The sequence below is a fragment of the Stegostoma tigrinum genome, chromosome 44 (assembly GCF_030684315.1).
Source record: "Stegostoma tigrinum isolate sSteTig4 chromosome 44, sSteTig4.hap1, whole genome shotgun sequence".
Classification (NCBI taxonomy): Eukaryota; Metazoa; Chordata; class Chondrichthyes; order Orectolobiformes; family Stegostomatidae; genus Stegostoma; species Stegostoma tigrinum.
In genome coordinates, this window is record NC_081397.1 from 12655422 (window position 1) to 12678051 (window position 22630).

Here is a 22630-nt window from a genome sequence, read left to right on the forward strand (position 1 = left end):
CTCAATAACTTCCTTGTAAGATTTTTCTGCACCCTTTCCATTTTAACAACACACTTCCTTGCAGGGGGACCAGAATCCTACACAGTACTCCAAATGTGGCCTTACCATTGGTAACATTAATTGTGTTACCAATATTGCTACAAGTTTTAATATTGTCACTTCAATAGAGAACTACTGTTCCTATTTTTAATGTCACATGTGCTCTCCTCTTTCACACTGTATCCATCAAATATTGATATAATTTCAAAAGTTGACAGGAGAGCCATGATTATTCTTCTATTTTTTTTCAAGATTTTAACACAAATGTGAAATTTTTGTTTCAGGATTATTGTACGTTTTCAGAGCAAGTAACCTGGGGGGGGGTTAGCCCAGCCAGAATACCACAGAGCCAGTAGCCGCTCATACATACTCCACATTGTAGCTCACAAGGAGAAGACCTCTCCCTGGGTCAGAATTTGCATGTTCAAGCCCCACCACAGAATGTATTGATTATCATAAAAACAGACTGATTGCAAAATGAAGCAAATTTGGAATTTTCTTCATGTTAATGCCCCCCTAATTTACCAGGGCATGTTCTTTTTGTTTTCACTGAAGATCATCATTCTATTGATCAGCTATTTCGCCTGTGTCTCACAGCTGTTGTTTTGGTTCTGCTTGCAACCTTTCTTGCGTTGGAACTGAGAAATAAATCCCAGGAACTGAAGAATATAAATGGTAAGAAGGTGTGTTGATCCTATTAATTATGATAGTTTTCTCATTTCCTTTCATACTTACATTCAAAATAAAAGATTGTGAAATTTAAAATGAGGATGTTAATACTAATTATGGGTAGACTTGCCAATATCTGAAGTTACTGTTAGTTCAATATCTTAACCTTGTGTATTTGAATATTCAAGAGAATTTTGTAGGATATTTACAGAGCTTGAAATATTTAATATTTTCTCATGGGACATGGGTATTGCTGCCAGGCCAGTATTAATTGTCCTGTTCCTAGTTGTCCCTTGAGGAGGTGGTGGTATGTGCCACTGCAGTCCATGTGCTGTAGGGTGACCCATAATGCCCTTTGAGGGTCAGTCATGATCTTATTGAATGGCAGAAAAGGCTTGATGGGTCAGATTGTTCCTATTTCCTCTGTCCTCAGGGAGCGCACTCCAGGGTTTTCAGCCAGTGACACTGAAGAAACAGGTAATATAATTCCCATTCGAGATGGTGACTGGCTTGGAGTGGAACTTGAAGAGGGTGATATTCCAATGTATTGCCCTGGTCGAAGATGGAAGTAGTTTTGGGTTTGTAAGGAGCTGTCAAAGGATCTTGGTGAATTTCTGCTGTACATCTTATGCAGAGTTAACATTTTGAGCCCATGACGCCCCTTCAAAATAATTCTGGGAAATTTTGTCAAATGAATGTTTCCTCTTTTCCCTTTTCCTGACAAAGGGATCTGCTCCTTGCATTGAAAGTTCTATTTGACAATTTCTGATGACAATGAAATGAACAGTTGTTTTGTAGTTTTGAAAAGTCCGAACCAAATTTCAAACAGGTTTTAGACAATGAATGCTTGGGAATGATTTTTTAAATCTCTTTTTTTTCCTGCAAGTCCAACGATGTCCAGGGGCAACATCACAGACAGAACAATCAATTCCTTCAGTGGTTCAATAATTCAACAAGGACATTCGCTCTGGTCCATCACAAGGATACAACAAAAGGATTCCTCATCAGTTGCAAGCTGCTGGATTCCGAGAATAGGGATGTAGATTGACTCATCAAGAACAAATAAAATGCAAAATAAAGCTGTGTGTCTAGACTTGCCCCAATCCCATGAACAAAGATAAAAGAAAATGAAAATTATGACAAAAGGGAACTGAGGAATTGCATTTGTTCAGCAAGGGTGTAGCCTGATGACTGTGTGGTCACTGAATCTAATGACAGGCATGTACGCAATGTATGCAACGTACAATGGACTGAGAAATGTTGTGTTGGGACCATTATTGTTTTTCTCCATTGTTGGAGCTGTGAACTGAATTTCACCATTGAATTTGGAACTTTGATCAGGAGGTTGCTTCTATTTCATTTTTAAAAGAGCAAGAAACTCATGTTTGCATTTGGACATTGACCAGGAAAAATAATTGTGGGTTAATTCTTGTTCGAAGAGCACTGCAGACATTTCCGCACCAGGATATGCTAATCAAAATGACTGGCAGCTGATTGCATGTTGTATCGGTCAATCAAAGGAAATTCAGTGCTGGCCAGCAAACCACAGAAAATGTTGAAAAAAAGAAATCACAAATGGAACTCATTGTATTTTTTCAACTCCAGAAGGTTGCATGCTCAGAAGGTGCAAGAGGGAAGCTGTGTGTGTCTTCTACTTCATCAAGCTTTATGTTCAATGAATGAAATGTTGAAATTTCTGATAACAGACTCCCAGTTTCTGAGAAAGAAGTGAATGTTTCTCAGAGCCTGATGGAACGGTGGTCACAGGATTCAACCAAATATAATCCCATGTGCCTGTGATACAACACATTGTTCAATGATTCTATGAAGACCTCCACACATTGTGATGACAGTTATCAAACTGGCAAACTTAGTTTCTTTTAATTTATCCATTTAATTTTATCTGCCTGTCCATATGCACGTGTGGCAGATGTAACCGAAGAGAACTGAGCTGAAATCATAATCATTACTTGGAATGCCATGTTGCTTAGTTTAACTTTGCTAAAGCTACACCTTTAAGAATAAATTGTTAATTCCTGTTCAAGTTATAAACTTGGTGTTGGATATCTGTTGTTTTTTGTAGTCATAGGCATGTACAGCATGGAATAGATTTTCCAATCCAATTCATCTACACTGACAAGATTTGCTTTACCAAAATGCAACACCTCACATCTATCTAAATTATAGTCCATCTGCCACTCCTTGAGCCATCTCATCAAGGTCCAATTATACACTGAGATAACCACCTTCAGTGTCCACGACACCAGCAACTGTGGTGTCATCTTCCATATCTATTAAGATTGTGCTGACTTTTACCTTGATGGTTTCTTGATAGTTTGTTTTCCCACACGAGGACAAACCTCCTCAATGATAACTGAAACTGATTTGTTCATAACAGTGGAGAGTATTGTTATAAAGTGGGGGTTTACCTTTCTCTGAGAACTAAACCCAAAACACACAAAAGAGGAGCCCCTCACTCTATAATCTGTGAAAAGGAGCATGAAAAGTGTTGTAACCTGCCTTTCAGCAATGTCTAGTGGTTAAACTAAAAAGAAAACCATGACAACCACTTTAAAACCAACAAGTACAGTTTATTTGTCTAAATCTAACAGTGAGCAAATTAGCTAAACGTTTAACAGACTGAATAAACCCTTCCCACTATTAAGTATTTCGAAAGAAAGCAATGTCCTAATGGTATGCTGCTCCAATAATTGCAAGCCTTACTTCATAAATATAGTCTCTCTTGAAATTACAGCTTGGTTGCATGTCTTTCGGAATGTTCTGTGCCTTCTCCACCAAACATTCTGTCAGGAACATCCTCTTTGTTGATTCTTCTGTCAGGAATATTAACTCATTGTGCTGTTGGTACCTTTAATATTTAGATGGCGCTTTCTCTAAGACACAGAGGAGGCTGTGAGCCAGTGTTTTTCTCTTGAGTGATGAGACCTTTTAGCTCTGTCAGATGGCACTTAGCTCTCTGCTCTTTGTCCAACTGCCCCCTTCTTTTATACACTTGATGACACATCAATTTCTTACAATAGGATTAGTCCTACGTTGTCAAAACCATCAGATTTAAATGTGGTTGGTTTTTGGCATTGAAGTGTCTGGTTCAAACTGATTAGCTAAATTCAAAAGCTTGTTGTTTTGGTTAAAAGCTGCTGTTTGACCTGTTAACTGGACAGCCTTTTGACACAAAGTTTTCAATCTGGGTGCCCTCTGTGTATTTGCAAACATTCAGGTGCTGCTCATAAACATCCATTTTAAGTCTTTAAGCATAGAAAAAAATCACATCATATTTTAAAGGCACCATGCAATGCTTCACCCACCACCCAGCATTTTACAAGCAAATTCTAACTTCCTGCCTCCCAATCCACAAGCTCTCAAACAAACTTTGCAACAGTGTCATACAATTTCCCAAACACACATTTGCTTATCGTATCCACAAATTCCACCAGTTTAATTTATTTTTCAAAAATTATTGCTGTTCGCAAGCTTTTGTTTTCATTTAGAAGCATTCCCAATTCAGACGTAGAACTTTAGGTTAAGAAGGTATAAAATTTTATCAGACTTTATTTTGACCACATGTGGAATATGTGTATTGTTGTATTCGAAGGATGTGGAAGTTTGGAGAGGGCGCAAAAGAGGTTTACCAGGATTGAGGTTGGACAAGCTTGGATTGTTTTTGCAAGAATGTCAGAGGCTGAGGGGGAATTAATAGAAGTATATAAAATTATGAGAGGCACGGATAGGTTGGATTGTCAGAGTCTGTTTTTGCAGGACGGTACTAGTTATTACAATGAGGGGCATAGGTTTAAGGTGGGGGGGAATCATTTAAAGGTCGTGCGAGGCAAGGTATTTATACGAGGGTAGTAGGTGCCAAGAACTTGCTGCCAGGCATGGAAGCAGATAGTGTAGCAACATTGAAGGGGCATTTAGACAGAGACATGAGCAGGTAGGGAATAGAGGGATATAGACCTTGTACAGGCAGATTTCAATAGTGTAGAATGGTCAAGAGAAGACATGGTGGGCTGAAGCACCTGCTCTTGTACTGCATCTTTCTACGTTCTGTGTAAGTATGGACACTTTCATCAGTTTGCCTCAGTGGCACAACACAGAGATAGGAGCAATTTTTCAATTTTTGATGGTCAATTGCAACTCAAAGGCACACAAATATTTTTGCTCCAGGATTTTGACGACAATGAAAGAGAACAGTCAATCGAAATTTACTTCTTTTTGAATCAGTATTGTACCATTAAAATAAATAATAAGTTAGCCATGCCATCGTTCTCTGTAGGTTGGTTGTAAACCAGACTGTAATACATTTAAACGGAAAGCTTTAAGTGCAAACACTTGGGCATATTTTGACAAGCTGCTCACTGTTGCATTGCTGCAGCAAAAAGGTCGGATTCACTTCCAATCTATATATCGGGAACATATTTGCAGTAATATTGTGTCATCAGATTAATGGAACTTGATGCATTTGTTGGCTTAAAGACTTGTTCCCTGAATTAATGCAGTGGCTACAAAAATGCAATCAGTAAGATTAGACCCCATCTGTCCTTCATCTAAGGGAGGGACTAAAGTTTAGCAATGATGAAGTCAAGCCTCAGTGAAGAAAGCATGACCAGTAAAGTTATCTGACACGTGTGCTTCTGTAAATGACAAATGCAGCACATGTTTATTTAATTCCTCTCCTGGAAAAGGAGCTTCAGCATTTTTAATTTCAGTACTGGTAAACTTCAAATAAATTGGAGTCTAACTGAAGAAATGGTGCATATGTAGAGAGAGATAGGCAGAGGGAAAATTACATTTGCAATACAAAGGCAGCAGATGCAGGACATTTTTTCCAAGATCAGAAAATGACCACAAACTGTACCCTGCCCAATGACTGAGTACAGCTGCTCTGTTTGACCTCAATGAAAGGCAGGAAGTAAAACCACCCTCCTGTCAGATCATGCGATTACAGAAGGTGGAACACTTGCCCCCTTACTTCCTCCCTCCTCGCTACCCGAGGCTGCAGATACACCTTCTGGGTGAAGCCCCAATTTACCTGCATTTCACTCAAACTGTGTTCACTGCTCACAGCATAATCTCCTCCACACTGGGGAGACGAAACACAGACGACTTCTTCACAGGACACGTATTTTCCATCTGTTAAAACGACCACAAGCTTCCAGTTGCCTGCCCCTTCAACATCCCACTGTGTTCCGCCCGGCCAACATCTCTGTCTTTGGGGCTTGTTGCAGTGTTCCAGCCAATCACAGAGCAAGCTGGAGGAACAGCATCTCAGCTCCTGCTTGGGGCCACTGCAGCCTTCAGGGCCCAAAGTTGAGTTCAATCATTTCAGAGCCTGATACGCTTCCTTCCATGTCCATTGCCCAGCCCCCATAGCACAGGCCTGTCATGAGATGGATAATGCAGTGTGTAACTGGAGGGACACAGGAGGCCAGACATCATCAGATGAGCAAGAAAGTTAACATTTTGGGTCAGGATCTTTTTCAAGCTACTATCGGCTTTAAAGAAGGGTTGACTTGAAATGTTAACTCTGTTTCTCTCTCACTCTCCACAGATGCAGCCAGACTTGCTAAGTTTCACCAGCACTTTGTGTTTAGGCACTGTAATAGAACATAGAACATTATAGCACCTATGTTAACTCTATTTCTCTCTTTCTTCCTCCCTCTCTCTCTCTCCTGATGCATCTCTCCCCAAAGGTGCTGCCAGAGCTTCTGAGTTTCTTTCGCACTTTCTGTGTTTAAGACGATAAGACATAGGAGCAGAAATTAGACCATTCAGCCCATCGAGTCTGCTCTGCCATTCAATCATGGATAATAAGTTCCTCAACCCTATTCTCCTGCTTTCTCCCCTTAATCATTGATCCCCCGATTATCAAGAATGTATCTCAGTCTTAAATGTACTCAATGACCTTGACTCCACATCCTTCTGTGGCAGTGAATTCCATAGATTCACCACTCTCTGGCTGAAGAAGTTTCTCCTTTTCTCCATTCTAAAAGGCCTTCTCTTTATGTAAGTCTGTGCCCCCGGGCCCTACACTCTCCTACCAATGGAAGCATCTTCACAACATCTACTTTGTCCAGACCATTTAGTATTCTGAAAATTTCAATTAGATCCCACTTTATCCTTCTCAACTCCAATGAATATAATCCCAGAGTTCCTCATATGTTCAGCTTTCCAATCCTGGGGCCATTCTTGTGAACCTCCTCTTAAACCCCGCTCCAGGGCCAGTACATCCTTCCTGAGATATGGAGCCCAAAACCGCACACAATAATCCAAATGTGGCCTGACCAGAGCCTTACATAAGCCTTTGTAATACATCCCTGCTTTAATATTCAAGACCTCTCAAAATAAATGCCAACATTGCATTTGCCTTCCTGACTACTGATTCAACCTGCAAGCTTATCTTGAAACGGTCCTGGACGAGAACTCCCGAGTCTCTTTGCACTTCAGACTTCTGAATTTTCTCTCCATTTAGAAAATAGTCCATGCTTTTATTCTTCTTACCAAATTGCATGACCTCACTTGAGAATGTATAACCTTAACTCTGTTTCTCTTGATCTGTCTTTGCCCAGATGCTGTGGGGCCTGCTGAGTTTCTCCAGGAATTTCTGTTTTTGTTTCAGATGTTTAGTGTTCACAGTTCTCAATTTGATGTTATGAGACTATCAATTCCTGGAGAGATCAGTGTTGAGAGATCAATTAGACAGATGTATGTTAGTATATATGTATTTCATAGTTCGAACTCATTTTCAAAGTTGTGTTCTTTTTAAAGCTCCATTTTTCCATTCGGTGAATAATGGGTTGTACACGTTATGCCCATTTTTCCATTCGGAGAATAATGGGTTGTACACGTTATGCCCATAGGATTCCTGGAAGTTATACAAAATGCTTCTGTAGAGACCAAACCAAAGCACTCATTCATAACAGTCGTACAATTTCTGATTAACAAAACCCATCGCACTAAAATGCTCCAAACATACAATGCACTCCAGGCAAATTTACATTGGGTGCTCAGGATTACTCTTTAAATCCCCATGCTGTATCATTCCAATGAACTGGGCTTTGAAGATAAAGACACAAGCAACAAGTGAAACCTGCACACAATTCAGAAATGTACAATAAACTGAAGGGGAATGGGATTCTGAATGAAGCAACACATTTCAATGATAATCATATTCCCATAGGTGTGTGATACAATGCTGGCACTGATGGCTGTAATAACTCATGAAGAAGGACTGGAAAGGGACCATAGTTAGTTGTCGAACACCAAAATAGAACCACAACTCATGGATTACATGGGCTAGTTGCAGCCTGGGGTGGCCAGTTCCGCAAATGTACACCTGAGTTTATAAAGGGCTCAGATGATGAATCCCAAGTGGGTGGGTCAAAGTGTGTTACCAGGTAAACTCAGTCAATGATCTCCATGAGGAGAATACTGATTCCTGATGGGCCTTGAAAGGATTATCAAAATGGCTAAATACAATTATGGTTAGATTATTAATCCAGACTCCTACCTATTGTTTTGGAGAACTGAGTTCACATTCTCCCCATGACAAATGGTGGAATTTCACATTACAGAAACGCTACTGTGTGGAAACAGGCCCTTTGGCCCAACAAGTCAACACTGACCCTTGGAGCATCCCACCCAGACAGAGCTCCCCTTATAAAACACCTGGGATACACATCCCTGAACACTACGGGTAATTTGGCATGGCCAATCCACCCACCCTGCACATCTTTGGACTGTGTGAGGAAATCGGAGCACGGAGGAAACTCATGCAGACATGGGCAGAATGTGCAAACTCCGTACAGTCGCCCGAGGAATTTCCAACACGAAGCTGTTTAATTCATATGTAATGTCTGCGAAAGGCTGCCCTCTAGGTTCTGGAAGCTTAATTGCAGAACTGCACACCACAGTTGAAAACCAAGCATAAAATCTTTCTTTAAACTTTAGAACAGCCTTACCAAGAAAAAATTTGAATTCAACTGAAAAGGAAGTCAGTTATTAAAAGTCTCATGATGATGATATTAATTATTGGGGAGTGACAGAAACAAATCATCTGAATCAGTTTCACCATATTCAGTCGGAAATCTCCTGTCTAAAACTTGTCTGGCTTACATATCCCTCAGGACATGCAATGATTATGAATTTTGTACTGAACCTGTACAGAGATTACACAACTCTGGAGCACATGGAGCTTGAACTCAGGAATCCTGGCTCAGAGGCAGGGGCACTAACACTGTGCATAAGAAACCAGTTCATGTTTCACTTTTAACTGTGCATTTGGGAATGGGCAGGAAATTCTGACCCAGCCAGTCAGACCCACAACCCACGTGTGCTTTTTCTTTAAAAAAAGAAGATGCAGTCCAGAATAGTTGAGCAGGACATAAAGTAAATGGTAATATTTTTTATTTGGCTGCTGGAGAGTAGCTTGAAATTGGTCTGCAATACACACAAATACCACTGAGAGCATGAATACAATTAGCCTATTGTTGATTCTGAACTTTAGACACAGCTTACCACAACGTGGCATTTGTGCACATACAAAAATCAAACATCTATTACAACTGAGGAACAAACAAAAAAGTTGCTGGAAAAGCTCAGCAGGTCTGGCAGCATCTGTGGAGGAGAAAACAGAGTTAACGCTTTGGGTCTGGTGACCATTCCTCAGAACTTCCTCTAAACAGTTCTGAGGAAGGGTCACCAGACCGCAAACGTTAACTCTGTTTTCTCCTCCACAGATGCTGCCAGACCTGCTGAGCTTTTCCAGCATCTTTTTTTTTGTTCCAGAAATTTAGAACATCTGCAGTTCTTTTGCTTCTTTTTACTACTGAGGACCTGGTTTCCTTGAGACAAAAGGGAGATTTTTTTTGTCAAGCAACAGTCTTTCACAACTGAATAAAATGGATCGGACTAATTAGGTACTTCATAAGCCAATAAAAATGGGAACAGGAATAGGCCATTCAGGCCCTTGAGCCTGCCCCACCTGACATTCCTCACGTCCACTTTCCTGTCTTCTCGCTCACTTCATTGACTGATCAAGAATCTATTTATCTCGCACTTCAATGTACACAAGGTCTCTGCCCGCACATCTCTCTGTGGCAAGGAGTTCAAAGAATCACAACTCTCTGAGAGAAGAAATTCCTCATTGTTTCAGTCTTAAATTGGTGTTCTTTTATGCTGAGACTGTGCCTCTGAGCTTTACCAGAACCACACCCTACCCAGTTAGTGTTATGTAAAACTGAAATGATATCTGCTATTTGAAGTCAATCAGCTTTAGTGCCTTTATTATCAGTTGCAACACCTCTGCAAGCCATTATCTACTTTCTAAGCGATCAACACTCTCCTCTCCTACAGGATAAATATTGTTCTTCTTCAAAATTGCCCTCAGGAGTGCATGAGGATTATCTTCAAAAATGTGTGAATTTTATTCTGAAATTCTTTGACAAATAGAAATTGAAGGTGTTAATACCTGGATTATTCTTACAAAGAAAGATCATAGAAGAATAGAAGGGAGATAACAAGGTGTGGAGCTGGATGAACACAACAGGCCAAGCAGCATCTCAGGGAGCACAAAAGCTGACGTTTCGGGCCTAGACCCTTCTAGGCCCGAAACGTCAGCTTTTGTGCTCCTGAGATGCTGCTTGGCCTGCTGTGTTCATCCAACTTCACACTTTATTATCATAAATTGAACGGTTGGTTCTTTTTAACTGCCGAAGCGTGCATGCAAGGAAGGTGCTAGAGAGAAGCTGTGTGTGCCTTATATTGTATCTAGCCTTAGGTTCAACGGTTGACTTGGTGAAATTTCAGATAAATAAATCCCAGGTCATAAGAAAGCAGTGAATGTTTCTCGGATCCAGCTGGAACATTTTACATGGCCCAGTGACCACAGGATCCAACCAAATATAATTCCATGTGTCTGTGATACAACACATTGGTTCAAGCATTCCATAAGGTCCTGCACTCATTGTTATAACAGTTTTCAAACTGGCAAATTTATTTTCTTTTAGTTCATTACTTTAAGTTGTGCCTACCTGACTACCATTTGTGGTAGATGTGATCAAAGAGGTCTGAGTTGAAATCATTAACATTAATTAGATTACCTTACTGTTTAGCTTAGCTGTGCTAAAGGTACAAATTTAATAATAACTTGTTCATTCCCATTCAAGTTATAAACTTGGTTTTGGGTATCTGTTATTAGTCATAGTCTTAGAGATGTGCCACAGAATAGACCTGTCAATCCAACTTATCCATGCCGAACAAATATCCAAAATTATTCTGTTCGCATTTGCCAGCATTGACCCCTATCCCTCAAAACCCTTCCTGGCCATGACTTTTAAATGTTTTAATTGTAAAAACCCCTACCACTTCCTTTGGCAACTCATTCCACACATGCCCCACTCTGTGTGTGAAAAAGTTGACCCCTCAGGTCCCTTATTTATCTTTCCACTCTCAGCTTCATCCTACACCAGATAGATTTGGAATCCCCTACCCTGAGGAAAGATCTTTTGCTATTCACCCTGTCCATGCCATATTCACATCCAAATCATTCATTTAAATAACTAAAAAGCACTGGACAAAGCACTGATTCTTGTGATCTTAGTGTTTAGTTGGGAACAATGGGACAATTTTGAGATTCATTGAATATTTTAATTTCACTATGCCGTGAATCCAGTGATAGTGAGACTGATTTAGCTTGGCTTGCTGTCTTTGTGTCCTTACCAAGAGTAATTACACTGTCAGGTTTTTGTCTGACAAGGCACTTCATGGGAATTAAAATCTGAAATCTGTCCCTGATCCATACCACCCTGAATCTGGCATTCTGGTATTCAGAATACTTACCCTGTGCTTGGTGTTCAGGAACAAGACTAGGTGTTGCTGCAAAACAACACATTCCCGAGACATGGCAAGGTTGCTTATTCACTAAGACTGATTTTCATGCTGAAATAATTCCACGGAGGCTGGTGCCCAACATCACATCACCCTTTATTTATATGTGCATAGTACTTGACACTGAGTCAGCTCTCAGAGTAAACTGAACCTGAAACATTCCTGTTTATATCTGTCAGCCAGGGTTCCCTCTTTGATGTGTATATTTGATTGAATCGGGGAAACTCATATTCTATGATCTCCACCCGAGCGACTTCATTATAAACACTACAGGGACAATTACGACATTTAAGAGACGTTTTGACTGGTAAATGGATCGGAAATGTTCAGAGGGAAATGGGCCAAATGCAGGCAAGTGGGACTCATTCGGTTTAGGAAACCTGGTTAGCATGGGCGAGTTGGGCCAAAGGGCCTATTCCATGCTCTATGCCTGTTTGACTGTATGGCCGATTGACAATTCTCCTTCTCAACATCTCTCTTCACCTGAGGTCTGGTGATCCTCAGGTTATGGGACCACCAGTCAACGCATTCCTGCTGATTTTGTATGACTATGATGACTTTTACCTTCATCATTTCTTGACAGCTTATGTTTTTCCACAAGAGGACAAGCCAACTCAATGATAACTGAATGGGAGATAACATGAAGAAATTACCCTCCTCCCTCTGGACAAACCTCAGGGGATCTCTCTCCGACTGCAACTCTCTTGTAATCTCTTTGGCCTTGAAACTGCTCGACCATGTCCTGAAGCAAACCAAGTACTACAGCCACGAATACCGGTCACGTTTGGACATTGAACAGTTTTTCCGCTGCCTCCACCTCCACGCTTACTTCTTTAACTGTGAGCCTAGCCCTTCCTCTACTGATCCCTTCTCCAGCCTCCAACACAAGCCCTCCTCCTGGACACCACCCCAAGGCCTCCTAACCTCCCTCAAACTCTTCATCTCCAACTGCCATCAAGAACCCCCATTTCCTATCTACTAACCTTATCCCGTCCCCTTGACCTGTCCGTCCTCTCTGGACTGACCTATCTCTTCTCTACCTGTGGGTAGAGACCCATGGTCACAGCCTTAAAATTAGAGGGGATAAATTTAAAACTGAAATGAGATGACATTTCTTCAGCCAGAGAGTGGTGGGCTCGTGGAATTCATTGCCACGGAGTGCAGTGGAGGCTGGGACGTTGGATGCCTTCAAGGCAAAGATCGACAAATTCTTGATCTCAGAAGGAATCAAGGACTATGGGGAGAGTGCAAGGAAGTGGAGTTGAAATGCCTATCAGCCATGATTTAAATGGCGGAGTGGACTGGATGGGCCGAATGGCCTTACATCCACTCCTATGTCTTATGGTCTTATGGTCTTACCTCCCCACCTACACTCACCTTTACTGGCTCCATCCCCGCCTCTTTAACTTGTCTGTCTCCTCTCCACCTATCTTCTCCTCTATCTATCTTCAATTCGCCTCCCCCTCTCTCCCTATTTATTTCAGAACCCTCTTCCTCTCCCCCATTTCTGACAAAAGGTCTAGGCCTGAAAGGTCAGTTTTCCTGCTCCTCAGATGCTGCTTGGCCTGCTGCGCTCATCCAGCTCCACACCTTGTTATCTTGGATTCTCCAGCATCTGCAGTTCCTATTATCTCGATAACAAGGTAGTACAGCTGAATGAACACAGCAGGCCAAGCAGCATCTGAGGAGCAGGAAAACTGACCTTTCGGACCTAGATCTTTCATCAGAAATGATCTAGGCCTGAAATGTCAGGCTTCCTGCTCCTCTGATGCTGCTGGGCCTGCTGTGTTCATCCAGTTCTACAACTTGTTATCTCAGATTCTCCAGCATCTGCAGTTCCTACTGTCTACATGAACTGAATCTGATTGTTCATAATAATGGAGAGTATCAAAAAAAATGTAAAAAGCACACATCCTTTTTGCACTCGTAAAGCCTGCCAGTTTAACATTTTCTTGCAATTTATTGCTGGCTGCAAGGATTTGATTTTGTTTGAAAGCATTCCTAATTCAGAGATAGAACTTTAAATATGAATGTATAAAATTATATTCTAGTTTACTTTATTTTATTTACTTCAACCACATTTGGAATATTGTGTGCAGTTCTGTTTGCCACACTATATGAAGGATATGGATGCTTCAGAGAGGGCGTAAAAGAGTTTTACCAAGATGCTACCTGGGTTGGAATGCATTAACTATGAGGAGAGTTTGGACAAGATTGGATTGTTTTTGCTGAAATGTCAGAGGGTGAGTATGACCCAACAGAAATATATAAAATTATGAGAGGCTTGGACAGGTTGGATAGTCAGAGACTTTTTCCAGAGTGGGAATGTGAAATACAAAGGGCATAGATTTAATGTGCAGGGGGAACATTATTAAATGCTTTGTGCAAGGCAAGTTTTTTTTTATACAGAAGGTAGTCAGTTGCTAGTACATGCTGCCAGGGCAGCTGGTGGAAGCAGACAGAATGGCAATGTTTAACAGATGTTCAGACAGACAACGAGCAGGCAGGGAACAGAGGGGATATGCACCATATACAGACAGATGAGATTGGTGTAGAATGGTATCATGGCCGGGCACAGACGTGGAAGGTTGATGGGCCTTCTCCTACACTGTACTGTATTATTTTCTATGAATGTGTCTGTCCATTCAACAGTTTGCCTCGGTGGGGCAACGCAGAGATCGGATCATTTTTCCAACTTTTGATGGCCAATTGCAGTTTGGTAGCAAGCAAACGTTGTTGCTCCTGGGTTTTGGCCACATCGAGAGAGAAGCGTGGTCAATCAAAATGTGTTTTTTTAAAATCAGTATTGTACTGTCAAAATAATCAATAAATTAAGCATGTCCACATTCTCTGCGGATCAGTTGTAAACCAGATTGTGTGCCTTTATACTCAAAGCGTTTTACACAAATGCTTGAAATATTTTGACAAGCTGCTCACTGTTGTATTGTTACTTCAAAGATTCTTCTATATATTGGGAACATGTGTGTGGTAATATCATGTAAACAGAATAATGGAATTGATAACTCATTTGCTTAAAGGCTTGTTCTCTGAATTACTGCAGTGGCTATGAAAATGAAGCGTGTGAGGTTAGAGCCCAGCTGTCCTTTGTTGTCGGGAAGGTCTGAAGATAAGCACTGACTGAGTCAAGCTCATCAAAGCAAGTATGTCCAGTAAAGATATCTCACTAATATGTGTTTCTATAAATGACAGCTTTTTCATTTAACATTTAACTCCTGGCCTGGAAATGCAGCATTAGCAGCTTCTTTATTTCTTGTAAACTTCAATTAAATTGGTATCTCACCGAAGAAATGAAAATAGATAGATAGACGGAAAGATAAAAGGAAAATCGTGTTAGTAATTCAAAGCCATCATCCAAGGCTCCAGACACACCTTCTGGGTGAAGCAGTGATCAACCTGCACTTCACTCAAACTGCATTTGCTGCTCACAATGTGGTCTCCTCCACACTGGGGAGACGAAACACAGACTGAGCGATCACTTTTGTGGAACGCCTACGTTCTGCCCGTGAAAATGACCCTGTGCTTCCCCAAGCCAGCCCCTTAAACTCCATCATGATCCACACTGACCAACATTTCCATTTGCGTGTCTTGCTGCAGTGTACTAGCGAAGCTCAGAGCAAGCTGGGAGTACAGCATCTCATCTCCCGCTTGGGGCCCCTGCAACCTTCTGGGCTCAATATCAAATTCAGCCATTTCCGAGCCTGATACATCTCCTTCCATGTCCTTTCCCCAGCCCCCACAGCACAGACCTTGTCATGGCCTGGGCTGCTTTCAGCACGACATCTCATTTTCATCAAGTCATGGTCCGCATTATCAGCTTTTCCCCTTCCCTTTGTTCATTACTTATTATTTCTTTGTCTGTTGAACTTTCTTTCTCTCTCTTTCAGCTCTGTCTCTGTCTATCTGCTCACTCCTTTCCCTCCTGCCCATTATCTTTAGCATATATACCACCTTTCCCCAGCTGCTATCGGCTCTGAAGAAGGGTTGCTGTACTTGAAAGTGTTAACTTTGTTTCTCTCTCACTCTCTGTAGATGCTGCAAAACCTGCTGAGTTTCCCAACACTTCCTGTATTTGTAGCCTGTAATGTTAACTCTGTTTCTCTTACTGCCTGCACAGATACTGCCAAACCTGCTGAGCTTTTCCAGCACCTTTTGTATTATTATCTTATCCTTAAATTGGGAACAGCGTTCCTGCATCAAACCTTTCTAATCCTGTGTCTGGAAGTGGGAAGGAGTTATGCAGTTAGTGGTGGGGCACTGGAGAGTGTTCCTGAACACAGAGACCTAGGGGTGCAGATTCATCGCTCCTTGGAAGTGGAATCTCAGGTAGATAGGGTGGTGAAGAAGGTGTTTGGCATACTTTCCTTCATTGGTCAATGCTTTGAGCGTAGGAGTTGGTATATCATCTTGTGGCTGTACAGGACATTGTTTAGGCCACTTTTCGTATACTACACTCAGTTCTGGTCTCCCTGCTATAGGAAGGATGTTGTTAAACTTGAAAGGGTTCAGAAAAGATTTACAAGGATGTAGCCAACACTAGAGGTTGAGATCAACAGGAGAGGCTGAATAGGCTGGCTGTTTATTCCATGAAGTATCAGAGGCTATCACATAGAGGCATGAATAGGGTGAGTAGGTCTTTTTTTTTCCCAGGGTGGGGGAGTCCAAAGCAACAGGACATAGTTTTGTAAATAATCTATTTTTGTACCTCAGATTTGTATCTAGTTACATTTGGAATAAGATGGCACAATGCATGGTAACAATGCACACATTTCATTGTACTCCTATACTTTGTACATCAGTGAAAGTGACAATAAACGTACTTCTAATTCTAATTCTAAGTTTGTCTTCAATGAGATATTACCTCTGTTGGGATGACACTCTTGCAATGTTGCACAGTGGCCTAACACGTATAAAATAACAACTTTCCACACACAGTTCTGCCTGTTGCACACTGCAGAGTGAGATGCATTTCCAAGACGCGCTGATACTCACCCATCTGAAATACCAATACACTTTCATTTGCATATTTTCTCTTTTTATCTTGATTGAAACAGGCAATTGCAACACTGTTTACTCACATCTCGTTAGAAACAAAAACACTCCTCTGGCTGTGGTGCAAGTTCTTCAAAGGACAAAAACAAAATCAAAAAAGGGAAATGTCAAAATAAAGAAGTTTCTTACAGAATTCGCATTGTGGTTCACAATGCTGTGTGGAGATAGAGGCATTCGGAAAGGCTGCTAGCTTCAGGACTGTTTCTTTTCTGGAAAGAATCCACACTTATCCTTTTGTGACAACAGGGTTTGAAGGGCAAGCATTGGCTGGATTCTCCCATTCCATCAAAACAGTGGTGTAAGTATTTCAGAAAATTACTTATTGTGTGTCTGAATTGGACACAAATTCACCGAGGAGCATTGTCAGTTGGTGTAGCATTTTAGTGCATGAAATGATTGGTATTTCAAAAGGGTTACTATGTTCTGTTGTTGTCTAATGAGTTTTTGTTACAATGGTTAAGATTTAATGCTTTGTGATTTGAAATTTCTTTTAACTTTTCAATCTCAGGGGTAACTGCATTTTTAGCACTATTTTTGACAACAAATGCTAGCATTTAATAATGGATTTTTTCCCCATAATGAAGGGAAATCATGAACATTAAACCGGTGCTTAGGGCTACAGTGTAAATGAAATGATGCAATTTTGATGGATGTGCACTCCATTTTGAAAAAAATGATGTTAGAAATTTAAATAGAAAATGTCACATCTATCTATCTCTCTCTCTCTCTCTCTCTCTATCTATCTACCTATCATCACATTAATCAGTTCTTCACTGAGGCTGCAACTTAAATGGCATTTACAAGATCTAAAAAAGTTGTTCATGTTTTTTTCTGGACCTGTAGTTAAATAAAATGCGTTGAAGCTGACATTTATAGAAACACAAATATGTCAGATACCTTTACTGGACATACTTGCTTCAATGAGACTTGACTCAGTTGTTGCTGATAGAGTTGAAGAAACATACAGCATGGAAGGATGACCTTCGGTACAACTAGTCCACACCGATCGTATTCTCAAGCTAAACTGGTCCCTCCTGCCGCAATTCACCCTTTTCTCTCCAAACATTTCCTCTTCATGGACTTGTCCAAATGCCGTTTAAATTCACTTTTAAACATATTTCCATCACTTCCTCTGGTGGTTAGTTCCACACATGAACCACTCTCTGCAGAAAAAATGTTGGCCCCATCTCCCTTCAAAACATTCTCCCCTCACCTTAAAAATATGCCCTCTAGTTATGAACTTCCCTAGTGTAGGGAAAATACTCATGTTATTTTCCTTATATATGCCCCTCATGATTTTACAAACCTCTATTAGGTCACCTCTCAACTCCCTATTCTCCAGTGAAAAATGCTCCAGCCTCTCCAGCCTATTTTCAGGTATGACACCCTCTGTTTCTGGCAACATCCTGGTAAATCTTTCCTGAACACTCTCTAGTTTAAAACAGAACAACCAGAACTGCACACTGTACTGCAGAATGGGACTCACCGATGTCCTATACAACCTAACATGGTGCCCCAACTGCTATACTCACTGGTCTGAGCAATGAAGGCAAACATGCTCCTTCTTAACCACCCTGTCTGTATGTGACACAAATTTCAAAGAAATATGTTCCTGAACCCCTCGGTCCCTCTGTTCTACAACTGCACTCAGGGTCACACCATTAATTGTATAAGTCCTGCCCATGTTTGTTTCATCAAAATGTAATATCTCACATTTATCCAAATTAAACTGCATCTGCCACATGATCCAATTGATCAAGATCTCTTTGTAATCTGCAGTCTCTCCCTGAGACCAACCACAGCTACGATCTGATCTCACATGCCATATTTTCATAGCCACTGCATTATTTCAGACAGAATGTTTTTCAACCAACAAGTTGATCAAATGTACATTTCCATGCAGAGCTTCATGATTAGGATGATCAGAAATTTGTCAGCCTCTACCTTAAACATATAGGGAGATGAAATGGCTCTAGCCCCCTGCAGGTCCAGAATTCTAAAGGATCACAATGCATTAAGCAAAACAAAATAAATCCTTACCTGAGACCTAATACCCATTTACTTTAAAATTCTGCCTGGTTCTAGTGTCCTGTATGCAGGAAACATTAAACCTGTATCTGCTATGTCTCTCCCTTTAGGGACAGTATTTTCAATGATATTATTGCTCATCCATCAAATCCCTTGAGTGTACAGACCCAGTTTGCCCGCTGTCTCTTCATAGGATATTGCCATCATCCCAGGGACAAGTCTCGTGAATCTTTATGGCCCACTGTACATGGGAATAACACCTTGACTGAGATAAGGAGACCCAGGCTACACACAGAACTGCAGGTACAGACTAACTGAAGTCTGATGCATGTGAAACAAGAACTCAGTGCTCCTACACTCAAATCCTTGAGCAACAAAATTCCATTTGTCTCCCTCCAAGCATATTGAGGCATGAAGCAAGACATCAGAGATTTATGCAATAACAGTGCAACTGTAATCGTGGGTGAGAGATAATGGGAACTGCAGATGCTGGAGAATTCCTAGATAATAAAATGTGAGGCTGGATGAACACAGCAGGCCAAGCAGCATCTCAGGAGCACAAAAGCTGATGTTTCGGGCCTAGACCTTTCATCAGAGAGGGGGATGGGGAGAGGGAACTGGAATAAATAGGGAGAGAGGGGGAGGCGGACCGAAGATGGAGAGTAAAGAAGATAGGTGGGGAGAGTATAGGTGGGGAGGTAGGGAGGGGATAGGTCAGTCCAGGGAAGACGGACAGGTCAAGGAGGTGGGATGAGGTTAGTAGGTAGATGGGGGTGCGGCTTGGGGTGGGAGGAAGGGATGGGTGAGAGGAAGAACCGGTTAGGGAGGCAGAGACAGGTTGGACTGGTTTTGGGATGCAGTGGGTGGGGGGGAAGAGCTGGGCTGGTTGTGTGGTGCAGTGGGGGGAGGGGACAAACTGGGCTGGTTTAGGGATGCAGTTGGGGAAGGGGAGATTTTGAAACTGGTGAAGTCCACATTGATACCATTAGGCTGCAGGGTTCCCAGGCGGAATATGAGTTGCTGTTCCTGCAACCTTTGGGTGGCATCATTGTGGCACTGCAGGAGGCCCATGATGGACATGTCATCTAAAGAATGGGAGGGGGAGTGGAAATGGTTTGCGACTGGGAGGTGCAATTGTTTGTTGCGAACTGAGCGGAGGTGTTCTGCAAAGTGGTCTCCAAGCCTCCGCTTGGTTTCCCCAATGTAGAGGAAGCCACACCGAGTACAGTGGATGCAGTATACCACATTGGCAGATGTGCAGGTGAACCTCTGCTTAATGTGGAATGTCATCTTGGGGCCTGGGATAGGGGTGAGGGAGGAGGTGTGGGGGCAAGTGTAGCGAGTGTGAGAGGCAGAAAGTGACAAGAATGGATTGTGGAGTAATATGAAAATGATTGATGGTGGATAGCAAATGTTTCATGTTTAAATACAGTACTCATGAATTACAGAAATTACTCCTTCCTGTCTGACATGAATAAAAATGGAGGAAAGATGGATCAACTACAGGTTAAAAAAGAGACTAGGGAGAGTGTAGATCTAAATGGGAGAGACATGAAATGACCAGAGGAAAGGAAACAGCAAGCCCAAGGTCTGGGAATATTTTAGAAATCAGCAAAAGATGAAAATATAAGCTCTAAAGTGGGAGATAATGTAGGAGAGTAAATGTGCAGTGAACAAAGCAATTAACTGTACAAATATCGAGAAATATGTGAGAGGGAGAAGTTTATAAAAATAAATATAAATCCAGTGCAGCCAGAATCCCAATGAAATTATATTGGGGAACAAAGAAATGGCAGAAGATTTGAACACATACCTTGCTCCTGTCTTCACTAGAGGATCCAAATTAGTCCCCAAGACTTGTTAGAGATCCAAAGGTGGGGCGGGAGGTCAAAAGTGAATGAAATCAGTTTTAGGAAGGGAATAGTGCTGGGGTAAATAATGGTGTTAAAAATTGACAAACCATTAGGACCTGATCATCCACATCTCAGACAGTGAATGAAGTTACCCTGGAAACATTAGATGCATTGATGATCATCTTCCAATTCTGTAATCTCTGGAGCATTTCTCACAGATAGCTGCTCTCCTTCCTTTTACATATCCAAGGAAGTTCTTTCTGTTTATGTTTACGTTTCTTTACATCTTACGTTCAGAACCAATTTTCTCTGTTTTTAGTCTCTGCCTGCACCTTCCTGGAAGATGTTCAATTCTCCAACCTCGCTGACCACCTTCGCCAACCATGTGTGGTTCTGCTTTCTCGTTGAGTTCTGCATTTTGACCTGAACCATTTTATTTTCATTAACAACTTTGAAATATCTGCTTCCAAATACATCACTGCCTATCCATGGAAACACCCTCAGTCTCCTTTCTGTGCACCCACCACACCCCCACACCAGTGATTGGGATGCGGTCAATCAGATGGATCTCATGGAATATGCGTCCCTGACTGAGGTTGTTAACCTGGTCCGACCAGAGTGTCCTGGCTGACAGATAAAAACAGGAATGTCAGGGATTCTGTTCACACTAGGAGCTGGGTCAGTGTTATGTACTATGCTTGTGTAAGTAAAGGGTAACTTGCTGACAGGATACTGGCCTTCATGGAGCTATTTATTCTGAAACCTTTTGTTCCAGATTGCCCCAAGTGGGGAAATATCCTCTCTCTGTCATCCTTGTCAATCCTATCTTTTGCTTCTCATAAAACTCAATTACATTGCCTCCCATTTTTCTTAACACCAGAGAGTAGCCAAATCTGCTCAATGTCTCTTCTGAAGTCAAAGGCCTCATCACTGAAATCAATCAAGTGAATCTCCTCTGAACTGCCTCGAATACAATTACTTCTTTCCTCCAGCCAGCAGACCTAAACTCTACGAGGTACTCCACACGTAAAAACACTGATGCATTGCACAAATATATCAACTCCCTACCTTGAAACTCCCCTTCCTTACTACCTCCAGTCCCTGTCTGCTAGCTTTCTGAGATTCATTCACAGGGACACCCAGAACCCCCTACACTGAAGCACTCTGATGTTTCTTTCCATTGAGACAATAAGTTGCCTTTCCATTCTCAGCGGAGGTGTTATTGATGCCGTTGAACCCAGTTCCTGAGGTCCAGAGCACTGAGGGTGTTTCACCCAGTTCTATTGAACAAGGAACTAGAGTGGGCCTGTGTTCCTACATTGCCTTCCATTCACATGGGAGGTTAATCTTCAGTTGTCGGGAAGATAAGCATACTGGTAATAATCCGTAACATTAACTCTTTCTGTCGCTATTCACAAATGCTACCAGGCCTGCAAAGTTTCTCCATCACTGCTGTGTTTATAAATGTAACATTAGCTCTGTTTCTCTCTCTCTCTTTCTCTCCACAGTTGCTGCCAGACCTACTGAGTTTCTCCAGCACTTTCTATTGTTGTTTCAGATGTCCAGCATCTCCTGTAGTTTTTGTGTTACTGAATATTGTGATCAAGCTCATCCCATTCGTGGCCCTGTGCCAACACTGACTGTCTTAATAATTTATTTTTATGAACAGCCCTGTGCTGTTAAAAAAAAAACAGATGGGTCAGTGGCACAGTATGGATGTGCTGAACACAGGAAATATCAAACGAACACTTTCAGACTGCGTGTACAAAAATTGTTTACATGCAAATTGGCGACACTGCAGTGTTCCTTTCTGAATCAGAAGTGCGAGCATAAGTAATAGGTTGAATGAGTAATAGCAGAAGTGAGAGAGAGAGAGAAACAGAGTGGGGGTGGGAATGTGTGTGAGTGCAGTGAATTGGCAGAGGTTTCCTGTCTCTCTCCCTCTGTCTTGGAGCAGTGGCCAGATAGGAGATGGCTGTGTTTTCTCTCCTGTCTCATAAACAGGAGAAAAAAGACTCCGACTATCCACTATATCTGTGCCATTCATAATTTTTTAAACTTTTATC

At 41.6% G+C, this 22630-nt stretch overlaps 2 protein-coding genes across 2 annotated transcripts in view; both read left to right on the forward strand.

Moving 5' to 3' along the window:
- LOC132207190 (histone H3-like) overlaps positions 1-22630 on the forward strand; it is a 913943-nt gene that overhangs the window by 689087 nt on the left and 202226 nt on the right. The window lies entirely within an intron of this gene.
- LOC132207165 (Fc receptor-like protein 5) overlaps positions 16838-22630 on the forward strand; it is a 34125-nt gene continuing 28332 nt past the window's right edge. The window contains exon 1 of the mRNA XM_059642346.1: positions 16838-16981. The gene's annotated coding sequence lies outside the window, so the exon portion shown is untranslated. The remainder of the gene's footprint in view (positions 16982-22630) is intronic.